General features: G+C 42.0%; 1 long non-coding RNA gene across 1 annotated transcript; it reads left to right on the top strand.

Moving 5' to 3' along the window:
• Positions 1-240: 240 nt before the first annotated feature.
• On the top strand, positions 241-17384 carry LOC130543201 (uncharacterized). The gene is made up of 2 exons (XR_008958362.1): positions 241-3606; positions 9299-17384. It is a non-coding gene; the product is annotated as an uncharacterized LOC130543201 (long non-coding RNA).
• Positions 17385-19096: the final 1712 nt, after the last annotated feature.

Below are 19096 nucleotides of genomic sequence, written 5' to 3'. Positions count from 1 at the left end.
GGCACCCTTAGTCATCCTGACGCCCCGGCCAATGGCTTTTGGAGCTCAAAGGTGAGCAGCCAGTGCTGAGGAGTAGAGGGGGGCTCAAGAGGAAGAGCTCCTGGATTTACTGACATACTAGCTAAGCAGCTTATGAGCTGTGTGACTTTGGGCAAGTTATTTGACGAAGCTGTGCCTCAGCTACCATGTCAATGAAATGTGGACAGTAATGCAGCAAATCTAACGTTAGGGTAATTTAACAGATAATGCATGCTGCTAGAATAATGCCTGGAGTGCTTAGGGTGCTTAATAAAAGCGTCTGAGTGCCTACCCTTTTTCTCTAGGCTCTTTTGGCAGTGGAAATGCAAAATGCTCATGGGACTAACATTCTATTTGTAAAGAGGTAACTACTTAGTATAATGTCAAGTGGCAACACGAAGAAAAATAACACAGTAAAGTAATAGAGGGTGAGGGTATAGGAACTTTTTAAAAAAAGATTTTATTTATTTGAGGGAGTGAAAGAGAGAGACAACACAATCAGGGGACAAGGGCAGAGGGAGAGAGGGAAGCAGGCTCCCCGAGGAGCAGGGAGCCCCACGTGGGGCTGGATCCCAGGACCCTGGGATCATGACCTGAGTGGAAGGCAGACGCTTAACTGACTGAGCCACCCAGGCGACCCAGGAACTTGTGTTTTTTTAATAAGATTTCAGGGAACACTTCTTAGATGAAGTGACATTTGAGCAGAGAGCCCAGGGGACATGGAAAATGAGAGAATGTGTCATGCGCATGTCTAAAGGGTGAAGGAGAGCAGTCGGAAACTTTTGAACAGAGAAGTGACATGATCTGACTTGAGTTTTAAATGATTCATTCTTGGCTTCGATGTAGGATATAACAGAACAAAAATGGGGGTGCCTGGGTGGCTCAGTCATTAGGCATCTGCCTTCAGCTCAGTTTGTGATCCCCGGTCCTGGGGTAAGCCCCGCATCAGGGGAGCCTGCTTCTCCCTCTCCCTCTGCCTGCTGCTCCCCCTACTTGTGCTCACTCCAGAGCGCTGTTTCTCTGTCAAATCAATCAATCAATCAATCAATCTTTCCAAAAAAAGAACAAAAATGGAAGTAGAAAAGCCAATTAGGAGAAGCTGCTGTAGGAGGCCAGGTCTGAAGGATGATCTTGGGACTAGGGCAACACCCTAGAAGGGAGGAGAACAAATGATCACATTGAAGCTGTTTTGAAGGAGTCCACAGATTTGCTGATAGGTTAGAAATAGGAGGAAACAAAGAAAGGGATTAAGATTATTCCAAGGTTGGCCTGAGCAACGGGGTGAACAGTGGTTCCATTTCCTGGGATGTGGAACCCTGAGGGAGGCTCCATGTTGGGGCTGGTGGATCAGGAACCCAGTCTGGTAATAACTGTAAGATGCTTGTTATATAAGGAGGCAATAAGATCAACCATTTTGGAGTTGTGCAGAGAAGTCAAGGGGGAGTCATAAAATTGGGAATCCTCAGTGTAGAAATGAGAAATCAGTCATGACATGGCTGGATGAGATCACTGGGTGGGAGGTAAATATGGCTAGCATGTAACAGAGAACCGATGCTGGGAGAAAACCAGGAAGGGTGGTGTGTAGTAAGCAGGTGAAGAACAAGGAAATGATCTTTTTTTCTTTTTTCTTTTTTTTTTTCAAGAGAAGTAGAGGGGGAAGAGAGGGAGAGAGAGAGAAAATCTTTTTTTTCTTTTTAAAGTTTTATTTATTTGAGAGAGGGAGCATGCACACGTGTGAGTGGGGGACAGGCAGAGGGAGAGGAAGAAAGAGAATCCCAAGCAGACTCCTCCTGAGTGCAGAGTCTGATGTGGGACTCTATCCCACGACCCATGAGATCGTGACCTGAGCCCAAATCACAAGTCGGACTCTTAACTGAGTGAGCCACCCAGGTGCCCCATATTAAATATTTCTTTAAAACAAATCAACTGGAGAGCTAACATGTAAACTGTGTCGCCACCACCTAGTACTGCGTCTGACACGTAAAAAGAACTCAATAGGGAGCCTGAGTGGCTCAGTCGGTTGGGTGGCTGACTCTTGATTTCGGGTAGGGTCATGGTCTCCGGGTCCTGGAACTGAGCCACCCGTCAGGCTCTGTGCTCAGTGGGGAGTCTGCTTCAGGATTTGCTCTGTCCCTCTGTCCCTCCCTCTGCTGGCACACACACTCTCTCTCTAGAACAAATAAATCTTTAAAAAAGGTAAAAAATAAAAAAAAGAACTCAATAAATTGTTAGTGAGGTAAGTGAATAAAATGCAAATTAAAGAAGCTGATGATAATTTTATTGCTTGAGAAAGATTAGTTCTCAATTCTGTGTTCATGCACTTGAAAATGGTAGCTCCATTTATTGAATGTTTACCATGTGTTGGCTATTTTATATAAAACATCTAATTTAGGGGCTCCTGGGAGGCTCAGTCAGTTAAGCAATGGATTCTTGGTTTCGGCTGGGGTCGTGATCTCATGGGTCGTGGGACTGAGCCCCACGTTGGGCTCCCCACTCAGTGGGGCAGCTGCTTGCAGGTTCTCTCCCTCGGTCCCTCCTCCCACTCTTGCGCAAGTGGTCTCTCTCTCTCTCTCAAATAAATAAATCTTTTAAAAAATATCTAATTTAGTTCTTTCCTCACTTAGCCCAGTTAAGATTCTTTTGGTTGCAAGTGACAGAAAATATGACCTAAGCTCATTTAAGCAAAAGGGAAATTTACTGTAGATTGCACTACTATTATTAAGAAACATTTGAGTTGCCTCTCTGCCCTATGGCATCAAGCTTGCGCACGAGATTTTGTTTTGACCAATGGTATGCAAGCAGAGGGTTTAAGGGGCAATTCTTATTTTTCCTACTCTCTTTTTCCTCTATTACAACAACTGGTGATTTTCCAGATAGTGACTGCTCCATCATCCTGGGTCCCAGATTAGAACCAACAGCCTAGTAGAGTTGCAGCTAATTTATGTAATGTAAGTGAGAAATCAGTCTTTGTTAAGTCCCTGAGCTTTGGAGACGTGTTATTGCACAGACAGCATAACTTAGCTTCTTCCGACAGTCACATAACTAGAAAGTCCATCGGTATGGCTGACTTAGGGATTGCTGTCAACTAGGACTTAATGTCAGGGCGCCTGGCTGGCGTATGACTCTCAATCTCGGGGTGGTGAGTTTGAGTCCCACATTGGCTGTAGAGATTACTTAAAAATCAAATCTTATAAAGAAAACAAGGGCTCAATGTCCTAATGACTCCATGTCTCTGTATCTCTAGCTCTGAGGGCTTCCTCTTCTAGCTCCACACAGTGTACTCCAGAGTCGGAATCTCCTTAGCGGCAGCAAGAGAGTTAGGACAGCTCTAAGCTGTATACCCAGCTCGCAGCTTCACAGTCTTGGAGAATCTGGTGTTTAGTCGTGATGCTCTCACATGTACACCGCATGTGCAGCCCTGGGCCCATCACTGTGGACGCCAGGAGATGGAGTCAGTCACCTGACGGATGTGTCCACAAGGAGGGGATGGAACCTCACCCAAGCACTTATTCTGAGTGAGGAGTAGGCAGATTCCAAAATGAAAGCTGGCCATGTTGCTGGAAGAAGTGGGGAACGGATGCTAAGGAGGTAAGCAAGAGATATTTTCTGTATCATGTATCAATCATGTAAAATAAATATTATTATTCCCATTTTGTGGGTAAGGAACCAATGCTCAGAGAATTTGGGTAGCTTGCTTGAAGTTACATGGCATGTAAGTGGCAAGGTAATAACTTGTCAATTTGACTAGAAAGCCTATTTTTATTTATTTATTTTTAAAGATTTTCTTTATTCATTTGAGAGAGAGAGAGGGAACACAAGCAGGGGGAGCAGCAGAGGGAGAGGGAGAAGCAGACTCCCCGCTGAGCAAGGAGCCCTATGCAGGGCTCGATCCCAGGACTCCGAGATCATGACCTGAGCCAAAGGCAGACGCTTAACTGACTGAGCCACCAGGTGCCTCCTATTTTTCTTTTTTACTAATTTTTCCCTCACAGTGATTTCTGGAAGACAGGAGAATGAGAAAGGGGAAGAAAATAACATTTCCTAACAACCTACCACATGCCAGTTTCTCTCACAATAGATTTCCCCATGAAAGCTTTGCAACCGCCCTGTAGGGTCCACATGTGTCCTACTGTACAGATGGGAATAACTCAAGCCTCAGGACATCTTAGTGACCTGCTCAAGGTAAATAGTAAGATAGATGGGAAAGCCCAGATTTAAATCACACCTTTCTCTATGCCCTTTCTACCAAACAACACTGACTCAAAGTGAAGAGAGAAGGATGTTACAAAGAATGAGAGAATATGAACCTCAGAAGGTCATCACAGAGCAAACAGGGCCGAGGAAAGACAATGAACCAGTCAGGAGGGGTGAAAATAGGCCTGAAGTCAATCCCTGATGACCAGCAGGAAGGACATGTGAGAAGAGGTAGGGACGTTGCAATTGCATTGCTTTCCTCTGCCATCCTCTTCTCAGGCTCACTTCTGCTTTAGCCTCCAGGTTTCTGAGTTCACTGTCCATCCTCTATGCTACTTGGCTGAGACAGCTCCTAGACTGGACAAATGGAAAACAGAACACGCTCCATAGATTAGCTCAGTTTGTGATTACATCCCAACTGCCATCTCAATTACTGACAGGTACCTCCCTGGCCAATGTCAAGTGGTTCTTCACAAATGGACAAGACAGTTAGAATAGCCGGTATAAGTCAGTTGGAGAAAAAACTGACCTACCTGTCAGAATGCCTACAATTAACAAGGAACAAGGTGTTGGCAAAGACAAGGAACAAGGTGTTGGCAAAGATGTGGAGAAAGAGGAACCCTTTTGCACTGTTGGTGGGAATGCAAGCTGGTGCAGCCGCTATGGAAAAGAGTATGGAGGTTCCTCAAGATGTTAAAAATAGAACTACCCTATGATCCAGCAATTGTACTACTAGGTATTTACCCAAAGAACACTAAGTCAAAGGGACACATGCACCCCGATGTTTATAGCAGCATTGTCAACAATAGCCAAATTATGGAAGCAGCCCAAGTGTCCACTGACTGACAAATGGATAAGGAAGATGTACACACACACACACACACTGGAATATTACTCAGCCATAAAACAGAATGAAATCTTGACACTTCCACAACATGGATGGAGCCAGAGAGTATTATGCTAAGTGAAATTGTCAAAGAAAGACAAATGCCATATGATTTCACTTATATTTGGAATTTAAGAAACAAAACAAACAAGCAAAGGGAAAAAGAGAGAGAGAGAGAGGCAAACCAAGAAACAGATTCTTTTTTTTTTCATAATAATATTTTTATTTTGTTATTCACCATACAGTACATCCCTGGTTTTTGATGTAAAGTTCGATGATTCATTAGTTGCGTATAACACCCAGTGCACCATGCAATACGTGCCCTCCTTACTACCCATCACCGGTCTATCCCAACCCCCCACCCCCCTCCCCTCTGAGGCCCTCAGTTTGTTTCTCATAGTCCATAGTCTCTCATGCTTCATTCCCCTTCTGATCACCCCCCCCTTTCTTTATCCCTTTCTTCCCCTACCGATCTTCCCAGTTCTTATGTTCCATAGATGAGAGAAATCATATGATACTTGTCTTTCTCTGCTTGACTTATTTCACTTAGTATTATCTCCTCCAGTGCCGTCCATGTTGCAGCAAATGTTGAGAACTCGTTCTTTCTGATAGCTGAGTAATATTCCATTGTATATATGGACCACATCTTCTTAATCCAGTCATCCGTTGAAGGGCATCTCGGTTCCTTCCATGATTTAGCTTTGTGGACAATGCTGCTATGAACATTGGGGTGCATATGGCCCTTCTCTTCACTACGTCTGTATCTTTGGGGTAAATACCCAGTAGTGCAATGGCTGAGTCATAGGGTAGCTCAATTTTTAACTTTTTAAGGGACCTCCACACTGTATTCCAGAGTGGCTGTACCAACTTGCATTCCCACCAACAGTGTAGGAGGGATCCCCTTTCTCCACATCCTCTCCAACAATTGTTGTTTCTTGCCTTGTCAATTTTTGCCATTCTAACTGGCATAAGGTGGTATCTTAGTGTGGTTTTGATATGAATTTCCCTGATGGCTAATGATTTTGAACATTTTTTCATGTGTCTGTTAGCCATTTGTATGTCCAAGAAACAGATTCTTAACTACAGAAGACAAACTGCTGGTTACCAGAGGGGAGGGGGAATGTGTTAAATAGGTGATGGGGATTAAGGAGCGCACTTGCTGTGATGAGCACTGGGTGTTGTATGGAAGTGCGGAATCACTATATTGTACACCTGAAACTAATATTACACTGTATGTTAACTAACTGGAATTTAAATAAAAATTTAACCCCCCCCCCCGAAAAAAACAAAAAAGCTGACCTACCCAAACCCTGATGTTTCAGTTTCCCTATAGATAAGAAGTGGTAGTTTTGATTTTTAACTCTAGATGGCAGTATTAGTAAACTTGATCTCTTTTCTTTAATGGTAGCAACCATTTTTCATGGTTGGCTGACTTATGGTTGACATCTCTTCTCTATAGGTAGTCCTACAAGTATTCATAAGGATTTTAATGATTTTCTTTCTCATGCTCATTGAAAGATATTGGTACTTAACTTACTCAGAAAAAAAAAGGTATACTCACATGTTATCCTATTATTACTATAATTGTCATTCTAACACATTGCATTGTAACACTAGCAATCTCAGAGCACCACAACATAGCCCTGAACTGGGAAAAAAGAGGAAAAGTGCCTCTAATCCTAGAAGTGGTTGCCACTCAAGCCAGGGGCTTCAAAACATGTAACTCAGTAACACATAGAGGGTTGCCCAAGAATTGTATTTGGTTTTGTTTTTTTTTTTTAATTTTATTTATTTATTTTGGGGGGGGGGAGCAGGAAAGGGGGAAGGAACAGAAGGAGAGAGAGAAGCAGACTCCCCACTGAGCAGAGAGCCTGACATGGGGTTTAATCCCAGGACCCCCAGATCATGACCCGAGAAGGCAGACACTTAAATGACTGAGCCACCCAGACGCCCCACCAAGAATTGTATTTGAAACACAGTTTAACTTAATTTGTTAACCTATGTGAACTAGTCCAGCTTTACCTATAAATTAGGATTAGTTTCATCTGCATATAATAAAGCGGCCAAATAGTAATGGTTTAAATACAGAGTAATGGTTAAAATACAAAGTATTTCTCTCACACACAAAAAGCCCTGAAGTGAGCAGTCAGGGGCTTCCATGGCAGCTCCATTATTTTTCAGGAACTCAGGCACCTTCTATCTGCTTCCTTAGAGAACTGAATTTCTACCTCATGTTCCAAGATGACTGCTGGAGTTCTAACTGTCACAGCTGTTTTCTCTGCAGCTTGGAAGGAGAAATGAGGTTGCTTCCCTAAATCCCATACGACATTTCTGCATGCATCTGATTAACCAAAACTTCTTTAGACGGCTATAGTAGTGGCAGAAGCTGCTGGAAAATGTAGTTTTTAGCCGAGTACCTTATAACCTCAGATAAAAATGGGATTCTGTTACCAAGGAAGAAGGAGAGAAGATAATTGGTAGCAACAGTCTCTCCACAAGTACCAAGAAATTTGAGACTTTGGTGCAAACATACATGGCAGACAGAACACACTTGGGTGTGTGGCCAGTGACGTCGGCCACTCAGGGCTCAGCTCTCAGAAGGCCCTGAGCTTAGTTTAATGCTCTGCTGTCATTATCTAGAAATTCTTAACAGCTTTATGTTTGAATTTGTGTTTCATGAGTGAAATCTGGTGGAACAGGGAGCGTGCAAGTGAGCAGAGATGTGTGCAGTAGGTGTGCTATTTCTTGCCGCCCTATTTGCGTATAGTGTTTGAGATGCACCATGAACACAGACTTCCATTGTGTTCACCATGTGTGGGAGATCGATGAGACCCAAAGCTAGTACAAGGTAAGCAGGTTGCATATACAAACGAGTAAACAAGGACACTCCTTGTGGCCACACTTGCTGTCGGGACCAGAATTTGGGCTTCCAACACAGAAAGAAGGTAACCGCATTCTAAGAAACACAAGCAAGCAAGAAACCCTCTCACACCCTTTCTTACTCCTCTTACTTCTCAGTATTAGCCAACCACTTATGCTGAAATTAAAGACACAGAAAGAATAGGAAAGACAGGGCAATCCATAATTTCTTTTCTTTTCAGTCCTTCCTTATCGTTAGGCCGAAATTAGAGACTGGTAGAATATATAGGTACCGAGAAGTGGAATAAAATGATTGAGCTAGTTTTTTTCAGTGTTTCCTCAGTTCTGATAAAGATGAAATACGCATGCATACAAGAGCTATAAAATATGAACTGCATAATTTTGATGATTTTGCGTTCAAATTAAATGCTAACATTTGCAGGGTGCCTGGCCGTCTCAGTCGGGGCATGCACCTCTTGAGCCTGGTGTTGTGAGTTCCAGCCCCACATTGGAAGTACAGATTATGTAGAAATAAAATCTTTTAAAAAATGTTGACATTTGCATTTAAAACTGGCATTGCACAACGTAAAGATTAATGGTAAAATTCATGCTAATAATTTAAAATTCTGATTTCCTTTTCTTTTTTTAAAAGCTTTTTATTTTTTTAAAGTAATCTGTACACCCAGTGCGGGACTTGGATTCACAACCCTGAGATCAAGAGTTGCCTGCTCTGGGGCGCCTGGGTGGCACAGTGGTTAAGCGTCTGCCTTCGGCTCAGGGCGTGGTCCCGGCGATCTGGGATCGAGCCCCACATCAGGCTCTTCTGCTATGAGCCTGCTTCTTCCTCTCCCACTCCCCCTGCTTGTGTTCCCTCTCTCGCTGGCTGTCTCTATCTCTGTCGAATAAATAAATAAAATCTTAAAAAAAAAAAAAAAAAAAAAAGAGTTGCCTGCTCTACCTACTGAGCCAGCCAGGTGCCCCTAAAATACTATTTTTTTTTTACTTAGAACAACGTTAAATAGCAAATTAAAACAAACAAACCAACTATGACAAATTGAAAGATTGTGAAAGAAAAGAGGCTTTATATTTTGTTAACTTTAATTGTACTTTTTTCCTACTTTTTGAACAAGGGGCTCTGCATTTTCATTTTGTACTTGGGCCCCACACATTATGAAGCCAGCACTGGTGGCAGGGTTTAAAAATCCAGTCAGACTGTACAAAAACATTCATTTCTACAACTCATCTGAACTTTACTCAAACCTCCATGCTCGTCAGTAGGCAATGATCTGAAACTAGTTTGACTATCTCTTCTCTTCCTGTTTGAACTCTTTTGTTTTTCAGGTGAATATTCCATTTTCCAGACATATTCTTCCTTCCCATGGCTCCCATCAACCCCCACACACCCCCCAGTTCTGCATCAATATGGAAACTACCACGAAAGCCTGGAAGGAAAGGTGAAGCAGTTCACTCAAGTCAAAATGGAAGGCTGTTCCCCTTACAGTGTTCACCAGGAAAGTTCATCACTATGTCATGAAGTTTTATGAGAATTTTCTTCACACTTGTGCCCTTAACCATCATTAGTTTATAATATGTAGGAAAAGTTGAATGGAAATATAGAAATTCACCTAGTTAAATTATAGAAAATTATTGAAGGGATATAATAAACTGCCTTCTGTTGAAGTCTTGGAACTCCAAACCATGACACATCTTGCTTCTGCCTACTAGTTAATATTTATTAAATGATTTCTAAGTGACAGGCACTGTTGTTAGAGATCCACACGAATTGTTTTGTTGAATCATAACAAAACATTGTGAGTAGATATTATCCCTATTTCACGTAAGATGGAACTGAGATATTAAGGAATAAAGTAACTTGCCCAAAGTCACACAAATGAGAAATGGTATGTCATCCCAGACAGTCTGATTCCAGAGCCTTCACTCCTGATACATATCCTAATTTTCTCAAGGAAATCCAAGAATTTATTTATAATTAAATTAAACTTATGGAACTTATTCCTTAGTGAATTGCCTGAGTGCAATGGAATCTTAAAGACTTGCAGAGGCATTTAAAGCATTAATGCTTTTTATATAGTGAGTTAATTAAATAAAACATTATTAAAATTAATTTAAAATGTGGATACTTCAGTGTTTAAAAGGACATATATGGGGGTTCCTGGGTGGCTCAGTTGGTGAAGCATCTGACTCTTGATCTCAGCTCAGGTCTTGATCTCAGGGTTGTGAGTTCAAGCCCTGCACTGGGAGTTCAAGCCACCTCCCAGCATGGAACCCACTTAAAAATAAATGAATAAATGGGGTGCCTGGGTGGCTCAGTCGGTTAAATGGTCTGCCTTTGGCTCAGATTGTGATCCCAGGGTCCTGGGATTGAGCCCTGCATTGGGCTCCCTGTTTGGCGGGGAGCCTGTTTCTCTCTCTCCTGCTCCCCCGCTTCTGCTTTCTCTCTCTCTGTCAAACAAATAAATAAAATCTTTATTTAAAAAAAAAATCCTTTCTTTAAAAGGGGGAGGGGGCTACTTATATTAATATGTTTTTGTATTCATTTTCCATTCATCCACTTAATTCCCATTTACTGAGTGTCCCACTTATACAAGACCCCACTGGAGGAACTTCATGGAATTTCTGCCTCTAGATGATTAAATCTACTGACCAGATGAGATATGTACACTAATAATTATAGTAAAGGCTATATATTGTTAAAAGAAAAAAAAAAAACCCACATGCCCCAAATGGCATCACTTAGGCCAAGTCACCAACCTGGGGCTTAATATCTAACCTAATTACACTTTCAACCTCCCCCAGAAATGTTGCCTTAACTAGTCAGTCAGGAATATTCTGGTCAGCACCAAGAAAGTAATCTGTCACATGGGCAGTCTCTCAATGGAGATCAAGACCCAAAGAAGGTGACCTCACCCCAAATACTCCTTTTTACTGTTTATAACTTCCTTGTCCTGCCTTTAAAAACTTTTCCTTTTTACCTTTCAGAGCTCCCCTCTATTTGTTAGATGGGAGGCTGCTGGATTCATAAATTGATTAATAAGGCCAATTAGATCTTTAAAGTGTAATCAGTTAAATTTCTGTTACTTAACAATTTGAAGAGTATCAAGTAACAAAAGTATATAGGCACTCAGAGATGGGAAGGGTCATTTTTGGCCAAGGAGGACAAGGTAAGTTTCATGGGTTAATGTGGCTCCTTCAAAGTACCTTAAAGAATGTGGGGGATTTCAACTGACGGATGCGAAGGACTCCAAAAAGGAGAAATGGCACAAAGACACACAGGTGAGTAATGGAGAATGGTTTCCTAAATCATATCCAAGTCCTAAAGTCAAAGAACCAAAGATCTTTAAACCCTCTGTCCGAGGAGGTTGGCTAGGCCAGCTTGCCTGGGGTCTGGAATAGACATAAAAGTGAAGGTGACCTGCTGGAAAGATAGGAGGCCATGGTGGGTTTGGAAGCCCACGCCCTTAACTCTGTTAAGCAATGGGGAGTCCTTTTAAGGAGTAGAACACAGGAGCATCAGGATTCAGCCAAATGTGGGACCTGATTATTTTATATTTAAATCGAGAGAAATCACTCAAATGCCAAATTAGGTCAACAGGAATTGGCGGAGCATCTACCGCAAATACTGGGTCGTAGGTTATGTGCCCTGGAGCTCAGACAGTTAAATGTTTGCCTTTCTGACTTGCTACCTTCAATGTAATTTGATAAATCATAATATGAATTACAATTTAGGTGTGGATTTAAAGAGCCGTTCAATTTTAAAGAGGTATGTAGAGGTAGGGTATGGAAATAAGAAAGATTGGGAGGAAGAAAGTGTCACACTTTCAGAGCGAGCGTCGAGCGTCGTGTCTCAGACTCTGTGCTGTGAGCTACATGTTACCTCACCATGCGTCAGGAATGTTAGGAAGTTTGGTAATGGTGAGAGTGGCCAGGGGGGACACAGGGAGAAGGGGCGAGTGCAGGGAGAGAGCTGATTCCCTCGGGCCTCGTGGTGATGTTAAACCATTCAAATCCCTTTAGGGTTACCTCTGCGTGTTTCATTTCATTCCCACTACTTAGGCTCAGATGAGTTATTGAACTTTTCTGAACCTCAGATGAGTTATTGAACTTTTCTGAACCTCGATCCCCTCATCTAAAACACAGGAATAACTTGCCTATCTTTCGTAAAGTTCCTAGCAGACAGCTGGCCCCCTAGGCACGTGTTTAATAAGTGACTATTCCTTTTTCCTCTTCTCTTAACTGAAAGTGATCCAAGAGGTCTCTGTTTAACCTAAGGGTTTCATTTAGTAAATTGGAGAATCAGGAAATACATCAGAAGGCAGTGAGATCAAGGGACGCCTGGGTGGCTCAATGGGTTAAGTGTCTGCCTTCGGCTCAGGTCATGATCTCAGGTTCCTGGGATAGAGCCCCTTATTGGGCTCCCTGCTCAGCGGGGAGCTTGTTTCTCCCCCTCCTTCTGCTGCTCCCCCTGCTTGTGCACTCTCTCTCTCTGTTAAATAAGTCAATAAAAATCTCTAAAAAAAATAAATAAATAAAAGAAGCAGCAGCAGCAGTGAGATCACAAGCTAGAAATCACGTGGCACAAAAATGCCACTAATTCTGTATATCCAGTCAAAATAACCCTTCCCCAAATTCAGAGGGCATGTCCTAAAAATGTCATCAGTCCTATTTGAACCTTTGAAGATTGATTTTAAGAGAAGATATAATAACCCTAGACCGAGTTCATCGGTTCATGAGTATCAGGCTTCTACCAGGTACTCAGCGGTGGCTGAGGCATTCTGAAGGGTTTACAGAGGATAACAAATCACATCTGAAACATATTATGTTACGTATATAAAACAGAGGAAAACAAGGATATGTTAGGATTAAGATCTAAATGAGGGCATTTCAGTCAACTGCAGTAGTTCAGAGAAAAAGAGGCCACTAGTGGCGGGTGGAGTCAGAAAAGGGATGCTGGAGAGAGAAGGAAGGGCAGCTCCCAGACAGAGAAAGCAACAGGATCAAAAGCAGGTAGCAAGCAATGAACCTGGTTTGTGTAGAGGACAGTAGGGAGACTGTTCTGATGGGGGAGCAGAGGAAGACAAGTTTCAGTGGAAAGCATGGGTCAAACACAGAGGCTCTGAAAGTTTGCCCTTGGTGTGGTGAACTGCAGGTCCCTGAGCAACTACAGGAAGAGAGAGAAAAAGCCCTTTCGAAAGAAACTTCAATTCAGATGAAGCCTTCCCAATCTGGACTGCCGTCCTGTTGTATGGCCCATGAGTTAAGAACGATTTTTACATTTTAAATGATCGGGGGGGGGGGTAGTATTTTGTGATACATGAAAATTATGTTAACTTCAAATTTCCATATCGATTCATAAAAGTTTTACTGTGCTGATCCTCAACCTCAGAAGTTCCTTGGGGGAGATCTGAAATGGATCCCGTCCAAGGCGGGCAGGGAGACGGAAGAAAGAGGCAGACTGCTTCAGATTGGTAGGTGGTAGGTTTCATAAGCAAAGGAACTTACGTAAGAGACTTCTCCGGGTTGGCTACAAGATGAGTAGATGTCCGTACCTGTCCACCAGTATCTTAGAAGTTTATATGGAGAGCTTAACTGGGTTCAATCACATATGCTGTCCAGGTACTCTCCGCAACACATCACTCTCTCAAGGCTGTATCCTTGGAAACAATCCCCACTGTGGGAATGGGGGGCAGAGCATATGTTCCAAGGGCAGAGTAGGTAGTGAGGAGTCTCCAACTGCCTGGTTCCAGCTCTTAGGTCAAGTGGAGGTCTTGTCTTCGCCACAACCTCCTCCAACCCCCTACAGCACAGCTACCCTCACTTGTTTGCTTACTACCGATGGCTGCTTTTCTGCTCCAATGGCAAAAATGGCCTGAAAAGCCTAAAATATTTCCTATCTGGCCTTTACAGAAATTGTTTACAGACCCTTGGTTTAGACTGACCCTGTGGAAACAGGGAGAAGAGAGAGCACAGGAGCAGGGACGAGGGTGAGGCGAATGAAGCACACACCTTGGACACAATATTTAAGAGAAACAATGCCAAAAAGCCTAAGTAATCAAATAACACTTAATGCAATATTTCTGAATATCAAAACTAACGCCAAAATTCCATGATGAAGAAAATATCAAAGTTGAAATGAAGATAGGATCAATCACAGTGCTGTGCTGTGCCGTTTCAGAGACTAAGGCATAAGGGAAATTAACTATGGAGATTTTTGGCACCCGTTTAACTTTTGCACGGGAGGCAAGTGCTTCATTCAGTGCTCCCTGGCCGTGGTTTTACAGAGATATTCTGGAGTCCGTGAGGATGGAGGAATAGGGAAAAAACGGGGTGGCAGAAGATATGGAGATTTAGGAGTGGATTTCAGATCTTAGATCTTGGATGGCCACTTTTTTTTTAAGATTAAAAAAAATTTTTTTCTAAGTAATCTCTACACCCAACATGGGGTTCAGAGTCACAACCCCAAGATGAAGAGTCGCATGCTCTTCCAATTGAGCCAGCCAGGTGCCCCTTCGATCCCCACTTTTTTTTTTTTAAGATTTTATTTATTTATTTATCGGAGAGAGAGAGCACAAGCAGGGGGAGCGGCAGGCAGAGGAAGAAGCAGACTCCCTGCTGAGCAAGGAGACCGATGGCTGGACTTAATGCCAGGATCCTGGGATGCTGACCTAAGCCCAAGGCAGATGCTTAACCGGCTGAGCCACCCAGGCATCCCGGATCTCCACTTTTAAAGGGAAAATTTCACTCATTTCACCCAAAGTAAAAGCCAAAGTGCATGTCGGTTGTGCAAACCAGCCACCAGCCCTTCAGCTCTCCAACCCCATTCCTAAGTATTCTCCTCCTTGTTTGCTTCCCTTTAACCAGCTGGACCCCTTACAGTCCCTCACAACGCCAGAAGTGCTTCCTCGCCCACTCTCACACCCTCGGTCTGTCCTCCCGGAGTCCCTGACATGCCTGGGGCTCATGAGGCCTCCCAGAGGCCTCTCCTGACCTCACTCTTTATGATTACACCTATTCTTATTATTCAGCCATCAAAAAGAATGAAATCTTGCCATTTGCAGCCACGTGGGTGGAAATAGAGTATATCATGCTAAGTGAAATAAATCAGAGAAAGACTAATACCATATGATTTCACTCATATGAGGAATTTAAGAAACAAAACAGATGAACATGGGGGAAGGGAAGGAAAAATAAGATGAAAATTGAGGGGGAGGCCAACCGTAAGAGATGCTGAACTCTAGGAAACAAACTGAGGGTTGCTGGAGGGCAGGTGGGTGGGAGGATGGGGTAACTGGGTGATGGGCATTAAGGCAGGAACATGATGTAATGAGCACGAGGTATTATATGCAACTGATGAATCACTAAATTCTACCTCCGAAACTTAAAAAAAAAAGAGCTAAAAAAATAAAAGATTAGACCTATTCCTTCACCCCCATCCCCTCCCTGCTTTCTTTTTCCATTGCATCTATCAAGCTCTAAATATTATAGAAGGTACTGATTTACTGTGCTTATGGCTCCTCTTTCCTTGTCTGATTGCATGTTCTGTGGAGGCAGGATTTCTGTCTACTTTGCCACCACGGAATGCCCAGTGCCTAGACAAGAACCACCACCCCATCGATACTTGAGGACTGACTGAACAGATCCATTAGAATACAAAGGCAAAAGGAGAGATCATTCTCTTTTAGGGTTTAGGACATTACTTCTAACAGAACAAATAAGCTTCTTGCTTAAACAAAAATGACAGAGTTCGAAATGTGAAAATTCTCACACAGCCCCCTCTGACTTGTTGACTGGTCTTCCTGTACACTCATTTTTCCTGCCTCTTGGAATTCCTAATTCTCTGTAAATTCCTAAGCTAATTGCTTCCTTTTTCCAAGGGCAGCTTTAATCACAGCAGCCATTTCTAGGAACACTACTCCAGGAAAGGGAAATTAGTTATTTCTCTGTGTTTAACTCTAAAAAATATGTCTTTTTTTCCATTGGCCTTTTCCTTGACTCCATTATCACACACGCTTTTCTGCCCAGGGCTGAGGTAATGTATCTGCAATCCAGTATCCTCTTGCTGATTCTGCCAAGAATTAGTCATAAGTTAGTCAGCTTGCTCACGTAACGCTTATCCACTGCTTCTTCTCACATTTGGTCCTTGCTTATTTTAGCAGATGTGCAAAGTAGCTGCTGGTTGCCTGGCCATCCCTAGACAGCTAAAAGGCACTGTGAGTAGACATGATGAAGGAAGGAATAAGCTGCACTTGACAGTTAAAGAAATGAAGGTCCTATATCCAACCTGCAACCTGTCCAGAGAATGTATCTTCCCGTCACCCCAGATAATATACTTATGCTGATAATTATTGAAATCTGAATACCAAAATCGTTTTTATACAGAGGCATAATCAATATATGTACTGTTCTTTTTTTTAAGAATTTATTTATTTATTTGAGAGAGAGAGACAGAGATAGTGAGGGGGAGCACAAGCAGGGAGGAGAGGGAGAAGTAGACTCCCTGCTGAGCAGGAAGGCTGACCCAGGACCCTGGGATCATGACCTGAGTTGAAGCCAGTAGGGTCGACTTAACCGACTGAACCACCCAGATGCCCCAATAAATGTACTTTTCTAATGCGACTTTAAATACTCCTTCAATTTCTTAGCTATTTTTTCCCCCTCATACCCAAAATAAATATATTTTTAAATAGTTACCCATCCATTTAATAGCAATAAGAGAAGTACATCAATCGCCTAGGTCAGGGGTCAGCAAACTTTTGTTTACTGAAGGGCCAGATAGCAAATATTTTGGGCTTTGCAGTCCAAATATTCTTGTGACAATTATTCAGGTCTAACATGGTAGCATGAAAGTAGCACAGACAATACATAAATAAATGCATATGGCTGTGACCCAGTGAAACATTATTTATACTGAAACTTGAATTTTATATAATTCTCATGTGTCACAAAATATTGTTCTTTTTAAATTTTCTCAACCATTAAAATATATAAAATCCATCCTGAGTTCATAGACCATACAAAAATGGAGGGGAAGGGGCAGACCAGATTCGACTCATGGGCCATAGTTTGCTCGCCAGCCCCCGGCCTAGGTTTAGAACTCACATAAGACAATAACCTCAGGAAATTTAGTCCATAAAGGAAGGACATATTTGTAAATAAGGATATTTGTATAAGAATGTTATTTACAACATTCTTGATTGGCAGGAGAAAGAAGAAAGAAAACTAAATGAAATTTCCTTAAATAGGGGAGTATTGAAGACATTGTGGCAAATTCAATGGAATATTAAGGAGTCATCAAAAAGAGTGAGTGAGATCTATACTAGTAGTCTTGAGGAATTTTCATGATTTATTTTTAAGCTAAAAGAACACATTGGAGAGAAGTCATTTCACTTTTTTCTTTTTATAAAATAAATTATCCCATTTTTGTAAAATAAATAATGAACCTCCTGTCTATTTCTATGTATAACATTTGTTGGAGTGGGAGTTTGGGAATGAAGAAAAGAGGGAGAGACGTAAGATTCCACTTATGTAAAATTATACATGGTATACATAAAAAAGACACAAAACTGTGACCAGCAAAATGTTAATGGTGGCTATTACAGGATAGTAGAATTGCAGATGGTATTTGCTTTCTCCCTTACGATTTCATGTGTTCCTTGATTTTTAATAGTAAGCATGTATTACTTATGTACTCTAGAGAAAAGATGATGCTATTTTTACTTCAAAGAAAAGATTTAACTGTAATGTTCATCAAACTGCCATTTCTTTTTTTTTTTAAGATTTTATTTTTTTAAGTAACCTCTACACCAAACGTGGGGCAAGCACTTATAATCCCAAGACCAAGAGTCACATGCTCTACTGACTGAGCCAGCCAGGTGCCCCCAAACTGACATTTCTAATATTAAGAGGTTGGAAATCACCTAAAAATCCAATAGTAGGGAAGACACCACTAAGTCTTTTGGTACAGCTGTACAATAGAAAGCTAATTGGCCTTTTAAAAAGATGCTGTCGGGGTACCTGGGTGGCGCAGTCGGCTAAGACAGACTCTTGATTTTGGCTCAGGTCATGATCATGGCATTGGGGGATCCAGCCCAGTCCCCACTGCTCACAAGCATGCTCTCCCTCCCTCCCTCTCTCTCTCAAAATAAATAAATCTTTAAAAAAATAAAAAGAAAAAAATAAAAAGATGTTGTCAGTGGTAGAAATGGCTGGCTTTGCAAGTGGATAGACCTCGATGTAAATCCAGATTCGTAAATACCAGCTAAGGATCTTAAGAAAGTCTTTTCATACCCTGGTGAAATTTCTTCATCTGTAAAATTGGAATAGTAATGTAATTTGTTAACTCAGCAATTAACATATGGTATGAGCTCTTTATTCATTTTTATTATTAGTACAGGCTCTTTAAATATCATCTAGTGTAATAGTTATTCTGACAGTTTATATGGAATCTAAGAAATTATATGCAAGGAATATGTATTTTTTATTTTTTATTTTATTTTTTAAAAGATTTTATTTATTTGACAGAGAGAGAGACAGCCAGCGAGAGAGGGAACACAAGCAGGGGGAGTGGGAGAGGAAGAAGCAGGCTCCAGTGGAGGAGCCCGATGTGGGGCTCGATCCCAGAATGCCAGGATCACGCTCTGGGCTGAAGGCAGACGCTTAACGACTGAGCCACCCAGGTGCCCCTGGAATATGTATTTTTTAATAAAAGGGAAAAGGACTACTTTTGATTATGATGAGAGAGTTTACCTCAGAGAGAAATAGTTTCTGGAACTCAGTCAGTTTGGAATTGATGGCGAGGTACCTCTCACAGTACAGTGTAGGTTGGGCTTGGGAGAGAAAGTCTTGCTGGGTGTTAACAGTGACAGGTAACAATTACAGTAGGAGTAATGGGTGAAACTCACCTGCCTGTATGGCGCATCACAGACAGAAACATTGCACAGGCCTGACTATGAAAGGAGAGAAGACAGAAGGGATGCCAGGCTGCATGGTCATCAGAAAAAAACGAGTCCATCCTCCATTAAGGCAAAGGTAGGACACACTGTAGCTTGGCCAACAATAGTTGTACAATGGATAGATGGATGGTTGTCAAAGTCGTGCATTTATGTTCAGATTGTTTGGACC

This window comes from Ursus arctos, unplaced genomic scaffold, assembly GCF_023065955.2.
Source record: "Ursus arctos isolate Adak ecotype North America unplaced genomic scaffold, UrsArc2.0 scaffold_9, whole genome shotgun sequence".
Classification (NCBI taxonomy): Eukaryota; Metazoa; Chordata; class Mammalia; order Carnivora; family Ursidae; genus Ursus; species Ursus arctos.
The sequence above is the reverse complement of the archived record's forward strand: the minus strand, read 5'-3'. Positions and strand labels throughout refer to the sequence as shown.